We start from the raw sequence: 21,451 nt of genomic DNA, 5'->3' as shown, positions 1-21,451 counted from the left end.
TAACTAGATCAGTCATAGTCATACAGTACAGGAATAATCCATTTAGCCCAACTTGTCCATGCCCTCCACGATGCCCCATCTACACTAGTCCCACCTACCTGTGTTTGGCCCATATCCCTCTAAGCTTGTCCTATCCAAGCACCTGTCCAAAAGAATAGTTATACACCTCCATACGATCATCTCTCATCCTCCTGTGTTTGGCCTAAATCCATGTACCTGCCTCAACTATATCTAATGGCAGCTCATTCCATATACCCACCATCCCCTATGCAGAAAAAGGTTGCCCCTCAGCTTCCTTTCCCCTCTTACCTTAGAGTTCTTGATTCCCGTACTCTGGGTAAAAGACTGGGTATCTACCCTATATATGCCTCTCATGATCTTATACAACTCCATATTATCTGAATGGTGGCCGATTAGGAAAAGGGGAGTTGCAACAAGACCTGGGTGTTATGGTACACCAGTCATTGAAAGTAGGCGTGCAGGTGCAGCAGGCAGTGAAGAAAGTGAATGGTATGTTAGCATTCATAGCAAAAGTATTTGCGTATAGGAGCAGGGAGGTTCTTCTGCAGTTGTACAAGGCCTTGGTGAGACCACACCTGGAGTATTGCGTACAGTTTTGGTCTCCTAATCTGAGGAAAGACATTCTTGCCATAGAGGGAGTACAGAGAAGGTTCACCAGACTGATTCCTGGGATGGCAGGACTTTCATATGAAGACTGGATAGACTCGGTTTGTACTCGCTAGAATTTAGAAGATTGAGGGGGGATCTTATACAAACTTACAAAATTCATAAGTGGTTGGACAGGTTAGATGCAGGAAGATTGTTCCCGATGTTGGGCAAATCCAGAACAAGGGGTCACAGTTTAAGAATAAGGGGGAAGTCTTTTCGGACCGAGATGAGAAAAAAAAATTCACAGAGAGAGTGGTGAATCTGTGGAATTCTCTGCCACAGAAAGTAGTTGAGGCCAGTTCATTTGCTATATTTAAGAGGGAGTTAGATGTGGCCCTTGTGGCTAAAAGGATCAGAGGGTATGGAGAGAAGGCAGGTACAGGATACTGAGTTGGATGATCAGCCATGATCATATTGAATGATCATTGAAGGGCCGAATGGCCTACTCCTGCACCTATTTTCTATGTTTCTATGTTTCTAAGATCATCTCTCATCCTCTTGCACTCCAAGGAATAAAGTCCTAGACTGCCCAAACTCCAATTGAGGCCCTTAAGTCTGACAGCATCCTCAAAACATGCACTCTTTCTAGCTTAACAACATCCTATAGCAGGGTGACCAAAACTGAGTACAATACTCCAAATGAAGCCTCACCAACATCTTGTACATCTACAACTTCTACTTGAAGACCTCCACTGGATAGTCTCTAAAGATGCTGATCTTCTCTCCTTCAAAAGTGAGCTCTCTGTTACAGACAATTTTTTTCATCATGTCATCCAATTCATGATCATATACTATCTTTAATATCAGTTGTCTTGGGGGGGGGCATCATCCCGTGGTTGGCGTCTCAGCGCTCTATGTGCTCGACCCAGTTAAGGCTTTTGATCCAGATTTAAGACTTTTTGTAATAAGTCTGCCGCAAATTCATGTTCAAGGAATCATGTACCTGCATTCCAAGACTCCTCAGGGCCTGGCCATTCACTGGGAAGGTTCTGCCCTAGTGTGGGTTCCCAAAATGCAACACCTTGCACTTAACTGCATTAAACTCAATTTACTATTCCTCAGCCCGCTTGCCCAACTGATCAAGGTCCTGTGGTAATTTTTGGTAACCATCTTCACTATATCTATAATACCACCCACCTTAGTGTCATCTGCACATTTACTAATCATACCTTCGACATTCTCATCCCAGTCGTTGACATAAACCACAAGCAGCAACTAGTTCAGCATCAATCCCCGACACACACCACGAGTTTCAGCTCTCCAGTCTGACAAACAAACCTTCCACCGTCACCCTCTGCTTCCTTCCTTCCATTAAACCAATTCTCTGTCCAGCTCACCTGTCCCACATGGAAAAAGCAAGATTCTGTTCCCGGGATTAGGGGGCAGATATATCTTTAGGAGGGTTTGGGAAGTGATAACTGGATCTTTTATCCCAAAGACATGCCATTTTCTGCTGTTATTTCAGATTTCCAAAAGACAAGCAGAAATGGCAAGTCCTGATAAAGAGACAGAAAGAAGCCAGGCATATATTTGGCTTAGATTTCCTTTTATGTATGCATGATCTGTGCTGCTGTGAGTACTCTTCAAAGTAACAGTTAACACCAGATTATACAGAACAAAAGCTACATGTACTTGTTATATTAACTCATTTGGTTTCAATTTATCAAGGATATTCCCTTTGTTCTAACAACACTTCCCCACCTTCTCTATGGCTGAAAAATAACTTGTTTTCTCTCTTTTCTCAATTCTGATGACGTGTCTTGGACATAAAAAGTCAATTGTTTCTTTTCCACAAATGCTGCTTGACCAGCTGAATGTTTCCAGTCTGAGTTTGCCTTAGACCACTAATTCTCAAAGTTTTGATACCCATGTACTCCTTTGTACATTTCATAAGCATCTTGTAACCCTTGTTAAAAACAATCGTATTTCATTGCAAAAGTAAATAAAAGTTGCATACATTTTTATTTTGGATTAAGGTATGCATATAAAGGTTTTCCATAATATAATGTATACTTACTAGAATAAAATTAATAAACTAATCAGTTTATCAATTAATTTTTATTTAAAATAATTTATTGACTCGACCCTCAAAGTCTTTAGAAGGGTCTCAACCCGAAACGTCGCCCATTCCTTCTCTCCAGAGATGCTGCCTGTCCCGCCGAGTTACTCCAGCATTTTGTGTCCTTCTCCCTCGTACAAAACCATGCTAACTATTCCTAATCAGCCCTAGTCCATTCAAATGCTTGTATATCCTATCCCTCATAATACTCTCTAGTAACATTCCAACTACAGATGTTAAGCTCACCGGCCTATCGTTCCCAGCATTTTCCCTGCAGCCCTTCTTGAAAAGAGGCACATCTGCCACCCTCCAGTTGTTCGGCACCTCTCCTGTATTTAAGGACGACTCTTAAATCTCAACCCAGGGTTCCTGCAATTTCCTCTCTAGTTTCCTACAATGTCTGTGATATATCTGATCAGGCCCTGGACATGTGTCTACCTTCATACATGACAGTGCCTTCAGCATCTCTTCCACCGTATCCCTGACTGCTCTCCAGACACTTCCAGTGACTGCCCCAGATTCCTCTGTCCTCCTGCATTTCTCCTCAGTAAATACAGAGGAGAAATACTCATTGAGGACCTTGTCCATTTTCTGTGGCTCTACACACAGGTGACCGCTTTGATTCCTGAGGGGTCCCACTCCCTCTGTAGTTACCCTTTCCCCCCTTATGTATTTATAAAATCTCTTGGGAATGTCCTCCATTCTCTCTGCCAGAGCTATCTCCTGGCGCCATTTTGCCCTTCTGATTACCTTTTTTAGTTTACGCCTTAGTTCCAGAAACTCCTCCAGGGATGCACTTGATCCCAGTTGCCTGTACCTGTCCCATGTGTCCTTCTTATTCTTGACCAATGTCTCAATTTCCCTCGTCAGCCAAGCTTCCTCACGTTTGTCTGTCCTGGCCTTCACTCTACAGGGGCGTACATATCATCACACTTAAAAACATTGCACTTGGCTGATGTTCATTTCCCCGCAAAATAACCTGCTCCAATCAACTTGAGCGAGACCTTCTCTCGTATCCTCAAAGTTAGCCTTACCCAAATTGAGCATTTTAACACATAGGCCCCTCTCTGTCGCTATCCATAACTATCTTAAACCTAATGGAACTGTGGTCACTGGTCCCAAAAGTCTCCTCCACGAACATTTCATTCACTTGCCCTTCCCAATACTAGATCAAGTGTTACCCTCTCAGGTGTGGGGGCCACGACATATTGCTGGATACAACTATCCTAAACACTTTTGAGAAATTGCACCCCATCTAAACCCTTCACACTATAATTTTCCCAGTTAATTTTGGGAAAGTTAAAATCCCCTACAACAACCTTATTTGACCTATAGCTGTCTGCAATCCCCTAACATATTGGTATTTTTACTTCCCGTTGACTATTCGGGGGTCTGTATTATACCCCAAACAAGGTGATCATCCCTTTTTTGTTCCTCAGCTCCACCCTTATAACCTCACTAGACGAACCGTCCGTAATGTCACCTCTGACCACTGCCGTGACATCCCCCTTAGCCAATAATGCAATCCCACCTCCTCTTTTACCCTCACCCGTCTCTCCTGAAGCTCCTGGAACATTGGGCGGTCAGTCCTGCCTCTCTGTTAACCAGGTTTCAGTCATGGCTACAACGTCCCATGTTGCCTGGGTTTCAACAACTAAGTTACAGAGAAAGGTTGAATAAGTTAGGTCTTTATTCTCTGGACGCAGAAGGTTAAGGGGGGACTTGATAGAGGTCTTTAAAATGATGAGAGGGATAGACAGAGTTGATGTGGATCAGCTTTTCCCTTTGAGAATAGGGAAGATTCAAACAAGAGGACATTACTTCAGAATTAAGGGACAGAAGTTTAGGGGTAACATGAGGGGGAACTTCTTTACTCAGAGAGTGGTAGCGGTGTGGAATGAGCTTACAGTGGAAGTGGTGGAGGCAGGTTCGTTGGTATCATTTAAAAATAAATTGGATAGGCATATGGATGAGAAGGGAATGGAGGGTTATGGTATGAGTGCAGACAGGTGGGACTAAGGGAAAAAAGTTGTTCGGCACGGACTTGTAGGGCCGAGATGGCCTGTTTCCATGCTGTAATTGTTATATGGTTATATGTACCTATCCATGCCCTCAACTCATTTGCCTTACCTGTCGGGCCCCTTGCATTAAAATACGTGCAGTTTAAACCAACCTTGCTTCCTCACTCTCCACCTTGCATCTGTCTATTCTGTCCACTAACCTTATTCTCACCATTTTCCATATCAACTTGTGACCTCTCATCTGTGTCCTGCATGAGATCCCACCGCACCTGCCAATCTAATTTAAACCCACCCATATAGCATTAGCAAACCTGCCTGCCAGGATGTTGGTACCTCTCTTTGTCCTTCTAGGAGGCAGAAGCAGACCACCAAAACGTGATGAACAGTTCTGCAAAGTCACAATGTAGGCTAAAAATGGAGACTACCAATGGATACTGGTCAAGGAAGGAGAAGCCTGGACAAGGGGTCACAGCTTAAGGATAAGGGGGAAATCCTTTAAAACCGAGATGAGGAGAACTTTTTTCACACAGAGAGTGGTGAATCTCTGGAACTCTCTGCCACAGAGGGTAGTTGAGGCCAGTTCATTGGCTATGTTTAAGAGGGAGTTAGATGTGGCCCTTGTGGCCAAGGGGATCAGAGGGTATGGAGAGAAGGCAGGTACGGGATACTGAGTTGGATGATCAGCCATGATCATATTAAATGGCGGTGCAGGCTCGAAGGGCCGAATGGCCTACTCCTGCACCTAATTTCTATGTTTCTATGTTTCTAAGCATAGATAACTAGTTTCCTTACAACGTGTGGCTGCTGCTCCTGGTCCGCAAGGAAATAACTCAATCCACAAAGGAAATAATTCAACACATTGGGCCTCTTCCTGCACTGATACATATCCCATTAGAGCAAGTTTAGCCATTTTGGATAGTTATATGGACGGGAAGGGAATGGAGGGTTATGGTCTGAGCGCAGGTATATGGGACTAGGGGAGATTATGTGTTCGGCACAGACTAGAAGGGTCGAGATGGCCTGTTTCCGTGCTGTAATTGTTATATGGTTATATGGTTATATGGTTATATTTGCTCAGATTTTAGTGTAAATCTGCAGACATATGTCAATGACATCAAAATCCTAAAGGAGGACTCCCACATTCGATGAATTCTACAGCCATAGAGAAAGATGTCAGGCCAACCCAGCCAATTTAGCCAACCTGAAAATGCCAGGAGATTATTAATATTAATTTGATAGGAATGCAGGTCAAATCCTCTAAGCTGCCACATTGAACCATAATTATGATTATGGACAAAAGCCTCTTCAGATAGTTTCTAGACTACAAGCACAATAATTAAAATACTTTGGCCAATCTTAAATTCTATAGTGGGTGATATTGTTGATAGGGAAGATAGTTGTCAAAATTTGGAGCAGGATCTTGATCAGTTGGACAGGTGGGCTGAGAAATGGTTGATGGAATTAACTAGAGAAGTGTAAGGTGTTGCATTTTGTGAAGTCTAACATGAGCACGACCTACACCGTGAATGGTAGGACTCTGGGGAGTGTTGTACAACATAGGGATCTAGTAGTGCATGTGCATAGTTCATTAAATGTGACATCTCAGTTAGATAGGGTGGTCAAAAAGGCTTTTGGCACATTCAGAGCATTGAGTGTAGAAGTTGGAAGGTCATGTTGCAGTTGTATAAGACGTTGGAGAGGCCGCATTTTGAGTAGTGTGTTCAGTTTTGTACGAACATCATACAGACAGCACACATAATCAGGGTTGAACCTGGATCTCTGGCACTGTACGGTAGCAACCCTACCAGTTCTGTGCACCACCTGTTATAATAATAATAATAATAATAATAACTTTATTTATAGAGCACTTTAAAAACAACCACTGTTGCAACAATGTGCTGTACATGACTAATCATGGACAAAAAATTATTACACGACAATAAAAACATTAAAAGAGAGAGTAAAAACAATCAAATTAAAAACATTAAAAGCACTAAAACAGGAGCAATGTCTCAAGCAGGGTCAAAAGCCAAGGAATATAAATGGGTTTATGTTGTCAAATGCTGTTAAACTGGAAAGGGTGCAGAGATGATTTATGAGGATGTTGCCAGGACTCGAGGTCTTGATCTATAGGGAGAGGTTGAGCAGGCTAGGACTATTCCTTGGAGCGCAGGAGGATGAGGGGTGATCTTAGAAAGGTGGAGAAAATCATCAGAGGAATAGATCGGGCAGATGCACAGTCCCTTGCCCAGAGTATTTCTATTATTAAAAATAAATGAATAAATCTTCCCTCTCACACTGCACTCTCTTTCCTTTTTCGACTTTTCTTCAAATCCTACCCGATTATATACCTAATATAGGCTTCTCAATAAGCAGTGGGAGAAATGTAGCCAAACTGCTCCTCCATGTTCTCTCCTAAAGAGTCATCAAAATGGCGGCATAGTGGAACAGTGGTAGAGTTGCTACCATACAGTGCCAGAGACCCAGGTTCAACCCTGAGTACGTGTGCTGTCTGTATGAAGTTCATACTTTCTCCGTGACCGCATGGGGTTTCTCCGGGTGCACTGGGCTCCAAAGACATACATGATTAGAAAACATAGAAACATAGAAATTAGGTGCAGGAGTAGGCCATTCGGCCCTTCGAGCCTGCACCGCCATTCAATATGATCATGGCTGATCATCCAACTCAGTATTCCGTACCTGCCTTCTCTCCATATCCCCTGATCCCCTTAGCCACAAGGGCCACATCTAACTCCCTCTTAAATATAGCCAATGAACTGGCCACAACTACCCTCTGTGGCAGAGAGTTCCAGAGATTCACCACTCTCTGTGTGAAAAAGGTTCTTCTCATCTCGGTTTTAAAGGATTTCCCCCTTATCCTAAGCTGTGACCCCTTGTCCTGGACTTCCCTAACATCGGGAACAATCTTCCTGCATCTAGCCTGTCCAACCCCTTAAGAATTTTGTAAGTTTTCTATAAGATCCCCTCTCAATCTCCTAAATTCTAGAGAGTATAAACCAAGTCTATCCAGTCTTTCTTCATAAGACAGTCCTGACATCCCAGGAATCAGTCTGGTGAACCGTCTCTGCATTCTCTCTATGGCAATAATGTCCTTGTAGGTTAATTGGCTTCCGTAAATGCAAATTGTCCCTAGTGTTTTTGATAGTGGTAGTGTGCTGGATGACGCACAAACATGGAAGGGCCTAATTCCGTGTTGTATCTCTGAAGTCTAAAGAGTCAAGGCTCACCATACAACGATCTGGAATAAGGGTCTTGGCCACATAATCCCCAATCTGGGGACATGAATCAGTAGAAATTTCAAAGCTAAACGAGGCAAAACATTTCACCCGGGATTCTTACTTTGTAGGATGTTTAACAATTGGGATGTCAATTAAACATTGAATATAATTTTTTTAACACAATGTAGATCAGTGTAGACAGAGGCTCAAATGAAATCAGAAGGATAAATTCAATATAATTAAATGGCATAACAAATTTAATAACATTCAATTTTCCTCTCGGTACGGCAGCATTTTCTCTTCCTGTAGCAACATCACTAAAATATGTATGAGTTTTAGGATTATTTTACAGATGCAGTCCTCAGAGAGCAAGCAACAGGAGAACCACATGTTCTGCTCTCTTACTTCCTGCCACTGGATAATACCTTGGTAAATGTAATTTTTTTTTTAAAGCAGGAAAACACCTCAGATTCTTTAGTTTTGGTCACAAAGGAACGAAGAATTATGTTCTTGATGAGGAAGAAAAATAAAGAGCAGTTAAACAGATTTTGCTATTAAGGACCTCATCTGAGAGTTCAATGAATCAGCAATCCTGCTACTGAAATTATTTTAAAATAATTTTTGATATAATGTTCTGATAAGCCATTTTAACAGCAGGCCTTACATTTTTTAAAGGATAAATCAATATCATTCATGTTTTCAAGCCAAACTAGGTGAGACCACATCAGGATGCAACTAATCAGAGAGATGCGTTTAAGAGGATGGAATCAGACAGGACCTTTGAAGATAAAGAAAGGACTGAAGACCCCTCTTCAGACTGATGGTTAATACTTAATTTATATATATATATATATATTATATATAGATATATGTGTGTGTGTGTTTTAATTGTTTATGAATCTTCTCTTACTGATTATGATTTCTCCAAACTAATAGTGTGCTTTGCAGAACCATATTTGTAGACTTTGCAGATTATAATTGGTACTCCAGATAGATAGTATCCATAAATAAAGTGTGACTAAAATTTTGATGGTCCAGCTAATAATCACTGAGCTGTAGTACATGTCAGATGTTGAAAGCTAAATATAGGTTTATAAAAACGTATGGAAAAGCACGTTTGAGCTTTCTTTATAGCATGGATCATTTGTATCACTGGGATCATCCATAATTGTATTTGGTGTTAACGTTAACTACAAATTTGGCTACATATTTTGTTGGTTCACATGCTTGATCAATGATGTTTTATCATTAATGTTTTATTATTGCTAATGTTTATTGTTTTCTGAGTCATTCGTAACTGTCACTGTAAGTCATGTTGTTACTTGTGGGCGGAGTACCAAGGCAAATTCCTTGTATGTGAATACTTGGCCAATAAACTTCCTCACTCATTTCTCCATATGTTTTGATAAATCTCTATTACAAACAATACATATAATACTCTGTTAATACAAATTTAACACTCTAATACAAACATTTTAAAAGTCCTTTACTAACTTAGCTATTTGGATAGCCTTATTACTAGTGCTTTTCCATTTCTTGGAAGAAGAAAAATACTGAAGATCTGAACATATCACATTATTTCATTAAAAGATCATGATTTCACACACCAGTCCCGCCAAATAAATGCAGATTAGCAAGCATGATAGTAGTTCCTCCGAGTGGGCATTTTGCATGCACAAAACAGAAACACTGAGTGTTGACAAACCTTCTGATAATCATCCATGCCAGTGTGAAACTAACCTCCTGCTTCTGTGGTAACCACTCCAGCAAATACTGTCCTGGCCTAACAGTAATCTTTAAAGATGAAGAAACTCGACATATGATCTAATCAAACAGGTAAACACTCAATAGAAGAGTAAAAAAAAACACAGAAAGACATCATGCACACATTGAATCTGCTCCTGAAGAACTATGCAATTCATCATATCTCCTCATATCCTGCAACGTTCACGCCTCCCCTCTTTCAAGTTTTTTTACAGCAATTCCTCAACGAAAGCTTCCCTTATCCTACTTTCTTTTATCCATTTTTCAGGATTTCTGAAAGAGGAGCATCAAATTGTACCTTGATTAGCATTGGATGATATATCATTGTTGACATTACATAAATAATGTTGGCATTACATAGACATGTAACCAATAACCGCTGCACCATCGAGAGCATCCTTACCAACTGTATCACAGTATGGTATGGCTACTGCTCTGTCTCCGACCGGAAAGCACTGCAGAGGGTGGTGAAAATTGCCCAACGCATCACCGGTTCCTTGGTCCCCTCCATTGAGTAAGTCCAAAGCAAGCGTTGTCTGCGAAGGGCGCTCAGCATCGCCAAGGACTGCTCTCACCCCAACCATAGACTGTTTACCCTCCTACCATCCGGGAGGCACTACAGGTCTCTCCGTTGCAGGACCAGCAAGTCCAGGAACAGCTTCTTCCCTGCGGCTGTCACTACTCAACAATGTACCTCGGTGACTGCCAATCACCCCCCCCCCCGGACAGTCCTCCCACCAGGAAAACATTATGACTGTATGCATGTAAATAGATTTATTTATTGCTCATATCCTATGTCGCTCTTCCAGGGAGATGCTAACTGCATTTCGTTGTCTCTGTACTGTACACTGCACAATGACAATTAAAGTTGAATATGAATCTGAATGAGGTAGCTCTAGAGTCCTTTTACCATACATAGCACTGTCAGCTGTGTCACAACATTCGAGATATCCTCACTCTTCAGGGAACGACGGTTTTCCTCTCCCATCATAGATGAGGCCCTCACGTGTCTGCTCGGTATCCCGCAGCTCCGCCCTTGCTCCCCCTCCCCTGAGACCTTACCTTCCACCCCATCAGCCATCGCATACAATACATAATCCTCTGAAATTTCCGCCACCTCCAACAGGATCCCATGTGATAGCCACATTTTCCCATCTCCACTCCTTCTGCCTTCTGCAGAGACCACAACTCCCTGGTTAACTCATCCCTTCCCACCCCCTCCCTGGGTACCTTCCCTTGCAACTGCAGAAGATGTAACACCTGTCTCTATACCTCCTCCCTCGACTCTGTCCAGGGACCCCGACAGTCCTTTCATGTTAGGCAGAGGTTCACTTTCACCTCCTCCAACCTCATCTGCTATATCCGTTGTTCAAGATGTGGACTCTTAGACATCGGTGAGACCAAATGCAGACTGGGCGATCGTTTCGCAGAACACCTTCTCTCAGCCTGCGTGAACCAACCTATCTCTCAGTTGCTGGACATTTTAATGCTCCTTCCCATTTCTACACAGACCTTTCTGTCCTTGGGCTCCTCCATTGTCAGAGTGAGGCTAAACACAAATTGGAGGAACAGCATCTTATATTTCGCTTAGGCAGCTTACAGCACAGTGGTATGAATATTGATTTCTCCCACTTCAGGTAGCCCCGGCATTCCCACTTTCTCTATTCCTCCCCCACCCAAGCTTCTCATTTTCACCCTACAAACAGCTAACAATGGCCTGTTTCCTTTATCATCGTTACTTTTTTGCATATCTTTCATTCATTGTTCTTTATCTCTCCACATCACCTTCTATATCTCTCATTTCCTTTATCGCTAACCAGTATAAAGAAGGGTCTCGACCTGATACATCACCCATTCCTTCTCTCCAGGCAGAGATGCTGCCTGTCCCGCTGAGTAACTCCAGCTTTTTGTGTCTACTGCCAGCTGTAATGGATGGTTACAGCATTGAACCAGAGGCCATACATACAATAGTAATGCGCATCAAAACAAAATAAAATGTGTATTGTTACTGCACCTTTCATGAGATTACCAAGAATGCCTTTTCTCATTAACAATCATTAACAAACAAAGCCATTTTAAAAAGGAAGTCGACCAGAAGCAGAGCCTGTGAAGCACGCCTGAGGATGTAAAATCGATGGGAAGGTCAATAGGTTAGTATATTCATATGTACATAAGTTCCAGGAGCAGCATTAGGCCATTTGTACCATCATGTCTACTCCGCCATTTCAATCATGGCTGATCTATCTATCCCTCTCAACCCCATTCTCTTGCCTTATCCCCATAACCCCTGAAATTTGTACAAATTAAGAATCTATCAATTTCTGCCTTAGCGTATCCATTTTCATACCCTCCACAGCAATGAATTCCACAGACTCGCCACCCTCTGACTAAAGAAATTCCTCCTCATAATCGTCCTAAATCCCTTTTATGGCTTCTGGTCCTCGACTCTCCCACTAGTGGAAACATCCTCTCCATTTTTGGTAGCCAAGGCATGGCTGCAGTGATGTAGCAATTAACAATCAGGAGATACCAGTGAAGCCAAGATTAGAAAAGTGAGAGTGTCTGAAGGTTTTAAGGAATGGTGGGAATTACATAGCATGGGTGGAGAGCTTCTAGAGAAAGATTTGGAAACAGCCTTAAAACTGAAGTGCTGTTTAACTGCAAGCCAAAATGTAGATAAGTGAGCACCACGATGGATAAATGAGATAAGAGCTAAGGTACTAGTAGTAAACCTTATGGATGAAAATTTAAGAAATTGGAGAGTAGGGTGGCTGGAGCACCTTTGTAAGTCATGATCGTTTCATTATCATATGTTCCAGCAGCAGTGCAATTAAATTCTTATTTGCTGCAGCTTTAAATGTATATTAATGCATTAACACACAAATATACAAAAAACAATAATAAATGAATAATCAGCAATACCAGGTAACCAAACCATAATAGTGCAAAACTAAAGTGCAACCAAAATAAAGCTCATTGCAGATTACAGTTGCTGAGATAGGGCTGTAGTTAGCGCTGTGCACAGTTCAAGAGCCTGATAGTTGCTGGGATGAAGGTACTCAAAAATGCTGGAGAAACTCAGCGGGTGCAGCAGCATCTATGGAGCGAAGGAAATAGGCGACGTTTCGGGCCGAAACCCTTCTTCAGACTGATGGGGGATGGGGGGGGAGAAGGAAGGAAAAAGGGAGGAGGAGGAGCCCGAGGGCGGGGGATGGGAGGAGACAGCTCGTGGGTTAAGGAAGGGGAGGAGACAGCAAAACTGGGAGAATTCAACGTTCATGCCATCCGGACGCAAGCAACCCAGGCGGAATATGAGGTGCTGTTCCTCCAATTTCCGGTGATGCTCACTCTGGCAATGGAGGAGACCCAGGACAGAGAGGTCGGATTGGGAATGGTTGCTGGGATGAAGCTGGTGTTGAATCTGAAGGTCACGTTTTTCAGGCCCCTTTACCATCTTACTGATGGTAGTAGTGAGATGAGAGCGAATTCAACGTGGTGGTGTGGGTCTTTGATGATATTAGCTTTAGATTAGATTAGATTAGATTTGTTTATTGTCATTCAGACCTTTCGGTCTGAACGAAATTTCGTTTCCCTGCAGTCATACATATAATAAAAAATGACAAAAACACACAATCAACACAAATTTAACATCCACCACAATGAGTTCACCAAACACCTCCTCACTGTGGTGGAAGGCAAAATCTTAAAGTCTCTGTCTCTTCCCTCTTTGTTCTCCCTCTGCGCCGAGGCGATCCAGGCTCCAGATGTTGTGACCCCACCGGGTGATGGTAAATCCTGCGGCTCAACCGTGCTCCGCGAACGGGCCGGTTCAAACTCTGCGGGTGCGCGCTGCCGCCGCCACAGCTCCGGGGCCGGGTCGGGTCTCCGCTACCGTTGCTGCCGCCATTACGGTTCCAGGGCCGGGTCTCCGTTGCCGCCGCCACAGCTTCGGGGCCGAGTCGGGTCTCCGTTGCCGCTGCCGCCGCCACAGCTTCGGGGCCGAGTCGGGTCTCCGCTGCTGTTGCTGCGGCCGCCCCAGCTCCGGCCTTTCTGAGGCAGCACCTCCTCTAGATCCCTTTGATGATGGGAAGGAGTGTACCCATGATGGTAACGTCTACCACTTTCTGCAGCCTGATTCGTTCCTGGATGTGCCAGTTACCAAACCAGGCTGTGATATGGCCAGTCAGTATGCTCTCTACTGTATACCTGTAGAGTATTTGGTGACGTACAGAGAATCTTCACAATCTTCCTATGAAGTAGAGGTGTAGATGAGCTATCTTTGCGATTTCAACATTGTGCTGGGCCCAGGACAGCTTTTCAGAGATATGCCCAGGAACTTGCTGTTCCCTCACCACCACTGTCCCAATGAAGATGGGGTCATGGATCCCCAGCTTTCCTTTTCTGAAATGAACAATCAGCTCCTTAGCCTTGCTAATGTTGAAAGCAAGATTGATTCAGTTTACTGACGCAATCACAAAGGATCGTCATCAACACCCCTACTTCCTTAAAAGATTGAGAATATCAGGCATGCCGTCAAATACTCTCCCGAACTTCGACAGATGTACAGTTGAGAGCATACTGACTGGTTAGATTACAGCCTGGTTCAGTAACTCCAACGCACAACATGGTGGACATTGCATAGCCCATGACAGATATTTACCTCCCCATCATTGGAGTGTTCTACGGGAAGCACTGCCTTAAAGGCAACCAATATCAAAGAGTCACACCACCTTGGCCATGCTCTCATCTCGCTGATGCCATTGAGAAAGTGGTTTCCGAGAATCATGATCTCCACTTTAAAGAACCGCTTCTTCACAGCAGCATCAGGCTCCTGGGCACTTCACAATGCTAACCACAAACTTACCTCAGCAACAATCTACTATGGACTTTGTGTATGAAGGGACTGCCAATGCTAGTTTACGAAGATTGACAAAATGCTGGACTAACTCAGCAGGACAGACAGCATCTCTGGAGAGAAGGTATGAGTGACGTTTCGGGTCGAGACCCATCTTCAGACTGAAGAAGGAACTCGACCCAAAACGTCACCCATTTCTTCTCTCCAGAGATGCTGCCTGTCTCACTGACTTACTCCAGCATTTTGTGTATGTCCTACTATGGACTTTGCATTGGTTGCACAAAGTGCTTTGGTTTGCACTATATGGTTACCGAATACAAATGATAAATATATAAAATCTATAATACATTAAATTAGTTCTTGTGTGTTGCATTAATGCACATCTAAAGCTGCAGGAAATAAAATGTTCTTTGTCCTGTTCCCTGTGCACATTACAATAACAGGTTTGACTATTGAATCAATTAAAATTGGACATGATGAATACACAATGAGATAAATATATGCATCTTCTACAAATTGCAGCAACAATGCATATCTGATCAGGCTTCTATCTTTGTTAAAGAATGATAAATTCAATAAATAAGCAAAACAAAGTCACAGAATCAATCTTCCTTCACCATGAGTTAGCTGGCCTAATGTATAACTGCAATATGATAAGCTTGGGCTATACATACCATTTGATCAATTGATTGAGATAAATCAATTAGCTTTGTATATGCATGCTAAACAGCGTGTTATAGAATTCTGTGTGGCAGCTTCACCTCTTTTTGTTTTAATCTACCTTTGGTACAGCTCTTTTATACTCCTTACTGAATAAGAAATGGATCTCTAGCTTGATAGTAATGGTAGAATGAAGAATATAAGAGGACATGTCCTTCAGGTAGATTGCAATTCTTCAATATAAAATCTGTAATGTTGTCTCAGATTCAGATTCAATTTTAATTGTGGACTACAGAGACAACATTTCAGAGACACTCCATGTGGACTATGTGGTGATTGCTTCTATTAAAACTGTCGTGGATAACTTCATCTGCTATATAGATTGGTGAGGATTGGTCCAAAGCTAATGGAAAAAGCATATCATTACTTCTGGTAGGGAATACCCTGAAATAGTAACAGAAGAATCTGTGACAGTGGATGAAAAATGAAATGTTACACATATCACTTTCCAATGGATAACTAATCAATGGACTAGCCATTTCAGATCCGAAAGGGAATTCTTAGACATAGAAACATAGAAATAGGTGCAGTTCGCCATTCGGACCTTCAAGCCAGAAGCAGCATTCAATAAATCTAACATCAGTACCGGCTTCCCCCCCGAAATCCAACTCTCTCTTGAAAACATCCAGTGAATTGGCCTCCATGGCCTTCTGTGGCAGTGAATTTCACAGATTCACAATTCTCTGGGTGAAAAGGTCTTTCCTCATCTCTGTCCTAAATGGCCTACCCCTTATTTTTAAACTGTGACCCCGGGTTCTGGACTCCCCCAAATCCGGCACATTTTTCCTATATCTACCCTGTCCAATCCTCTAAGAATTTTATATGTTTCTATAAGATTCCCTCTCATTAACCTGGTGAACCTACGCTGCACTCCCTTAATAGCAATAATGTCCTTCCTCAAATTAGGGGACCAAAATTGCATACAATACAGGTACGGTCTCACCAGGGCCCTGTACAACTGCAGAAGGACCTCCTTGCTCCTAAACTCAAATCCTCTCGCAATGAAGGCCAACATGCCATTAGATTTCTTCACTGCCTGCTGTACCTGCATGGTTACTGTCAGTGACTGATGTACAAGCACACATGGGTCTCATTGCATCCCCCCCTTTTCCTAATCTGATACCATTCAGATAATAATCTGCCTTCCTGTTCTTGCCACCAAAGTGGATAACCTCACAATTATCCACATTATACTGCATCTGCTATGCTTCTGCCCACTCACCCAGCCTAACCAAGTCAACATGCAGCCTCACAGCATCCTCCTCGCAGCTCACAAAGCCGCCCAGCTTTGTGTCATGCGCAAACTTGGAGATGTTATATTTAATTCCCTCATCTAAATCGTTAATACATATTGTAAACAACTGGGGTCCCAGCACTGAGCCTTGCGGCAGCCCACTAGTCACTCCCTGCCATTCTGAAAAGGACCCGTTAATTCCTACTCTTTGCTTCCTGTCTGCCAACCAGTTCTCTGTCAATACCCAAGCCCCAAATACCATGTGCTCTAATTTTTCACACTAATCTCTTGTGCGGGACTTTGTCAAAGGCTTGTTGAAAGTCCAGATACACCACATCCACTGGCTCTCCCTTGTCCATTCTACTTGTTACATACTCAAAAAATTTCAAAAGATTAGCCAAGCATAATTTCCACTTCATAAATCCATGCTGACTCTGACAGTGACTCCCGTCACTGCTTTCCAAATGCGCTGCTATAACATCTTCAATAATAGACCCCAGCATCTTCCCCACTACCGATGGTCTATAATTCCCCGTTTTCTCTCTCCCTCCTTTCTTAAAAAATTGGTTACCCTCCAGTCAAAGGAACTGATCACCAATGCATCCACGATTTCTAGGGCCACCTCCTTGAGTACTCTGGGACGCAGACCATCTGGCCCTGGGGATTTATCTGCCTTCAGTTCCAAAGGTTTACCCAACACCATTTTCTGAGTAATGTGGATTTCCTTCAGTTTATCCCTCCCACTAGATCCTCAGTCCCCTAATATTTCTGGGAGATTTTGTCTTCCTTAGTGAGGACAGAACCAAAGTACTCATTGAACTGTTCTGCCATTTCCTTGTTTCCCGTTATAAATTCACCGGTCTCTGACTGTAAGGGACCTACATTCGTCTTCACTAATCTTTTCCTTTTTACATACCTATAGAAACTTTTACAGCAGTTTTTATATTTCCCGCAAGCTTTCTTTCATGCTCTTTTTTTTTCTCCCCCTTTTAATTAAACCCTTTAATTAAACCCTTTAATTAATAGACAATAGATGCAAGAGTAGGCCATTCGGCCCTTCGAGCCAGCACCGCCATTCACTGTGATCATGGCTGTTCATCCACAATCAGTACCCCGTTGCTGCCTTCTCCCCCATATCCCTTGACTACTATCTTTACCTAACTCTCTCTTGAAAGCATCCTGAGAATCAGCCTCCACTGCCTTCCGAGGGAGAGAATTCCACAGATTCACAACTCGCTGGGTGAAAAAGTTTTTCCTCATCGTTCTAAATGGCCTACCCCTTATTGTTAAACTGTGGCCCCTGGTTCTGCACTCCCCCAACATCGGAATGTTTCCTGCCTCTAGCGTGTCCAATCCCTTAATCATTTTATGTTTCAATAAGATCCCCTCTCATCCTTCTAAATTCCAGTGTATAAAACCCCAGTCTCTCCATTCTTTCAACTTATGACAGTCCCGCCATCCCGGGAATTAACCTTGTGAACCTACGAATAGCAAGAATGTCCTTCCTCAAATTTAGAGACCAAAACTGCACACAATACTCCATGTATGGTCTCACCAGAGCTCTGTACAAATGCAGAAGGACCCTTTAAAGAGGGGGATTCTTGAAGAGTGAATTAGGGTTTATTTTGTTTTAGTCAAATTGATGCTGGATATTCTACCCAATTACTTTTCAAATGGTTTATTACAATTGGAAGATTTCAGTCTATTTCATACGACTGTCAAAACAAAACCACATTACTCTAGTCTTATCCCTGCATAGTCTGGGCCATCAGATTTGTTTGCTTTTCAAAAGTTATTATGCAAGTGAATCAGGTTGGTTTCTACAAAAGGCCAAATAGTCAAGTGACCATAAATCACCACTGAACCATTGTTTCAAGAACAAGCCATTTATTCCAGAATTATTTAATGAGTTACAAATTATTTTTTCAAGGTACAAAAATACAATTTTAACTTTGGGCCAGGTTGCTGAATTATGACCATGTTCTGACCCAGGCTCACTACCACAGCCACGTGTGCAAGTCTAAAGAAGGGTCCTGATCCAAAACATCATCTATCCATGTTATCCAGGGATGCTGCCTAACCTACTGAGTTATTCCAGCACTGTCTTTTTTTGTTAGCCATGATCTGCAGTTCCTTGTTTCTACATTGCTGGTTTACTTGTCCAGTAATAGGTTTATTAGTCATGGGAGCAGAATTAGCCTATTCAGCCCATCGAGTCTACTCTGCCATTCAATAGTGGCTGATCTCTTTCCCTCTCAACCCCATTCTCCTGCCTCCTCCCCATAACCCTTGACAATCTTACTTATCAAGAAAGGATACTGATCCTATGTTTCGTTATACCACTAGATCTCTGCAGGTGCTTAATAATGGGGATGAAAACAGTCAAACTCGTTTGCAATTCTCCCAATTTTCAATTTATCATTTAAGAACTGGCATCTCGCCCAACACGTGAAGCCGTGCAATATATTAAGATCACTGATGTTTTTATCAGAAAGAAAATGAGGGCTAATTTAAATTATGCCCTGTAATAGGTTATTGAGCAAGTGGAAGGCACATCTCAACCAATCCAGCTATCAGATAAGCAACACCGTACTTCATGAGATGGTACTTCAAGGAGATGAGGAGGAATTACGTTAGTCAGAGGGTGGTGAATCTGTGGCATTCATTGCTACTGAAGGCGGTGGAGGCCAAGGCAGAGATAGATAGGTTCTTGAATGGTATGGGTGTCAGTGGTTATGAGGAGAAGGCAGGTGAATGGGGTTGAGCAGGGAAGATAGATCAGCCACGATTGAATGGAGGAATAGACTTGATGGGCCGAATGGCCTAATTCCGCTCCTACCACTTGTGGGGTTGAAGGCATTTGGGTTTTGGTGCTGCAGAGCCTTGTTGCAAGGAAGGAGTCTGGCTGCAAGGATCTGCCTGTATCACGTGGCAGCAGTTGGTCAAGCAGCAGCCGCCTCTTTGATCTGCAAAGCTGCAAAGAGTTCGTCCTTCCCCCAGCCTCAGCCGTCCACAATCGGACGCCTCAACCGGCTTCTCCCCAGGCTTAGCCGGGCCGGTCGGCCGCAAAAGAAAAATAAAAGCGCAGAGGAAATCCATGTCTGACTCATCTTTGGGGGAGGGGAGGGGGGGGAGGGGGGTGAAGAGAGGTGGGCCAGGGGGAGAAAGACAGCCGCGCCCAATCCTTTTAAGGGTCGGTTTGTCATTGTAGATTGTAACTGTTAAATATAAATCACTACACAGATAAACACCATCACAGCTCATTAACAAGTCTTCGATGCAAAATGACCAATGTGGAACAATCTTTATGGGGATGTTAGGAATACAATTACGCATTTAAAGGGGAAACTACTGTTTTCCTGAAGATTTCTATTTAGAAATTTAGATGAACAATATTTATAGTTGACTTTGCTGCCTCCCTATTGTACAATTAAATAACGAGATCCGCTCCCTTTGTGGTAGGTCCCTTAAACCATTATTATTGAACAACGCACGCAGGCACAACAGAAATTTTACACAACAAAATACAGAGACAATGTAGTGTTAATCAGAAATTGCAAAGACTGTAATTACAATTGCTGTATTACAAATGCACACATAGAAGAATCACTGCAATACGCAAGATACAGATATTGTTGCAACCCAGTTATTGTGCCTGTTTGACAACGTATCCCGGATTGGCACGGCTGGCCACTCGAAACTCCCAATAACGAAATCAGTTGTAGCCCCTTTCATACACGCCTATATATCAATACATGCAATAAATCTAGCGCAACTTTTGCAACAAATTAATGTTAACAATTTGGAAGTATTCCTACCGTCACAATGCAACACACTCCAATTTAAGGCACATAAAATAATTATCGAACCTTTGAAATATCTCCGAGGCTGCTTTGCAAGGAGTCCTGAATCTGTCCTTGAGCTGAACGCTTTTATTTGACACCCCCCTCCTTCCCCTCCCCCCTCTTCCAGGGAATCTATCGCCCTCCTGAAGCCCAGGCTTAGGGGTTTCTGACCGTGATCCTGGTGCCACAAAATACACGCAATGATGCGGGAATGTGACGCAGACCCGGCACCCTCTTCTGGACATGAACATTGCTGCATTCAGGCATTGTGGGAGGTGTAGTTTTTCAATATTGGACAATCCCATTTGTCCAATATTGAAACATTCAATTAATGTTTTACTGTAACGTGCTTTCATTGCATGAGCGAGCCGTCTGGACCCCTAAGCTCAGGAACTCTTTTACTAAATCTCTCACATTGGTTCGCAACAGTTTTAAATCTTTTTCAACAAGAGAGTGGTCAAAAAAGGCAAAAAAAATATGCTGGCCTTTATTGAGCACGACTGAAAATGCCTTACTTCAATTATTTTGAGTTCTGGTGAGACAACACTTGGAAAGCTGTATATCGATGTAATCTTCCTGTCAAAGGAATGATACATTTTCTCTAGAAGACTAGATTAAACTAAGATATATCAGTCCAACCATCATGGGACAGGGCAGAAGCGTGCTCCATTTGGGGAAATTAAACATATCAACCATATCGTTGAGATGATTGAGATGATTTAATTAAAATATACAAAAGTTTGCCAGAGATTGACAAAATAGATGCAACGTGGATGTATTCAAAAGCTAGACTGACTGGAAACTAGACTGTCTTAAAATCGGGCATGGCCATTTAAGGCACAGATCAGAAGAAGCTTCTTTAACCAGATGGTGGTAAATGTTTAGAATTCTGTATTCAAGAAAGCTGCCGAGGCACAGTTACTCAATATATTTAAGAGAGAGTGATCAATCTTTGGATGTTATGAAAAACAGAGGATATGAGGTTAGTAATAAATAAATAAATAAATAAATAATTTTATTGTGGGATATATAAAGTGCTCTAAAC

The 21,451-nt window shown here is 42.6% G+C and overlaps 1 protein-coding gene across 1 annotated transcript in view; it reads right to left on the bottom strand.

Annotated features, from left to right (window-relative positions):
- Positions 1 to 20,590, bottom strand: part of ctif (CBP80/20-dependent translation initiation factor) — a 162,641-nt gene extending 142,051 nt beyond the window's left edge. Inside the window, exon 1 of the mRNA XM_055648013.1 lies at positions 20,431 to 20,590. The gene's annotated coding sequence lies outside the window, so the exon portion shown is untranslated. The remainder of the gene's footprint in view (positions 1 to 20,430) is intronic.
- Positions 20,591 to 21,451: the final 861 nt, after the last annotated feature.

Source organism: Leucoraja erinacea, chromosome 1 (genome assembly GCF_028641065.1).
Source record: "Leucoraja erinacea ecotype New England chromosome 1, Leri_hhj_1, whole genome shotgun sequence".
Lineage (NCBI taxonomy): Eukaryota > Metazoa > Chordata > Chondrichthyes > Rajiformes > Rajidae > Leucoraja > Leucoraja erinaceus.
The sequence above is the reverse complement of the archived record's forward strand: the minus strand, read 5'-3'. Positions and strand labels throughout refer to the sequence as shown.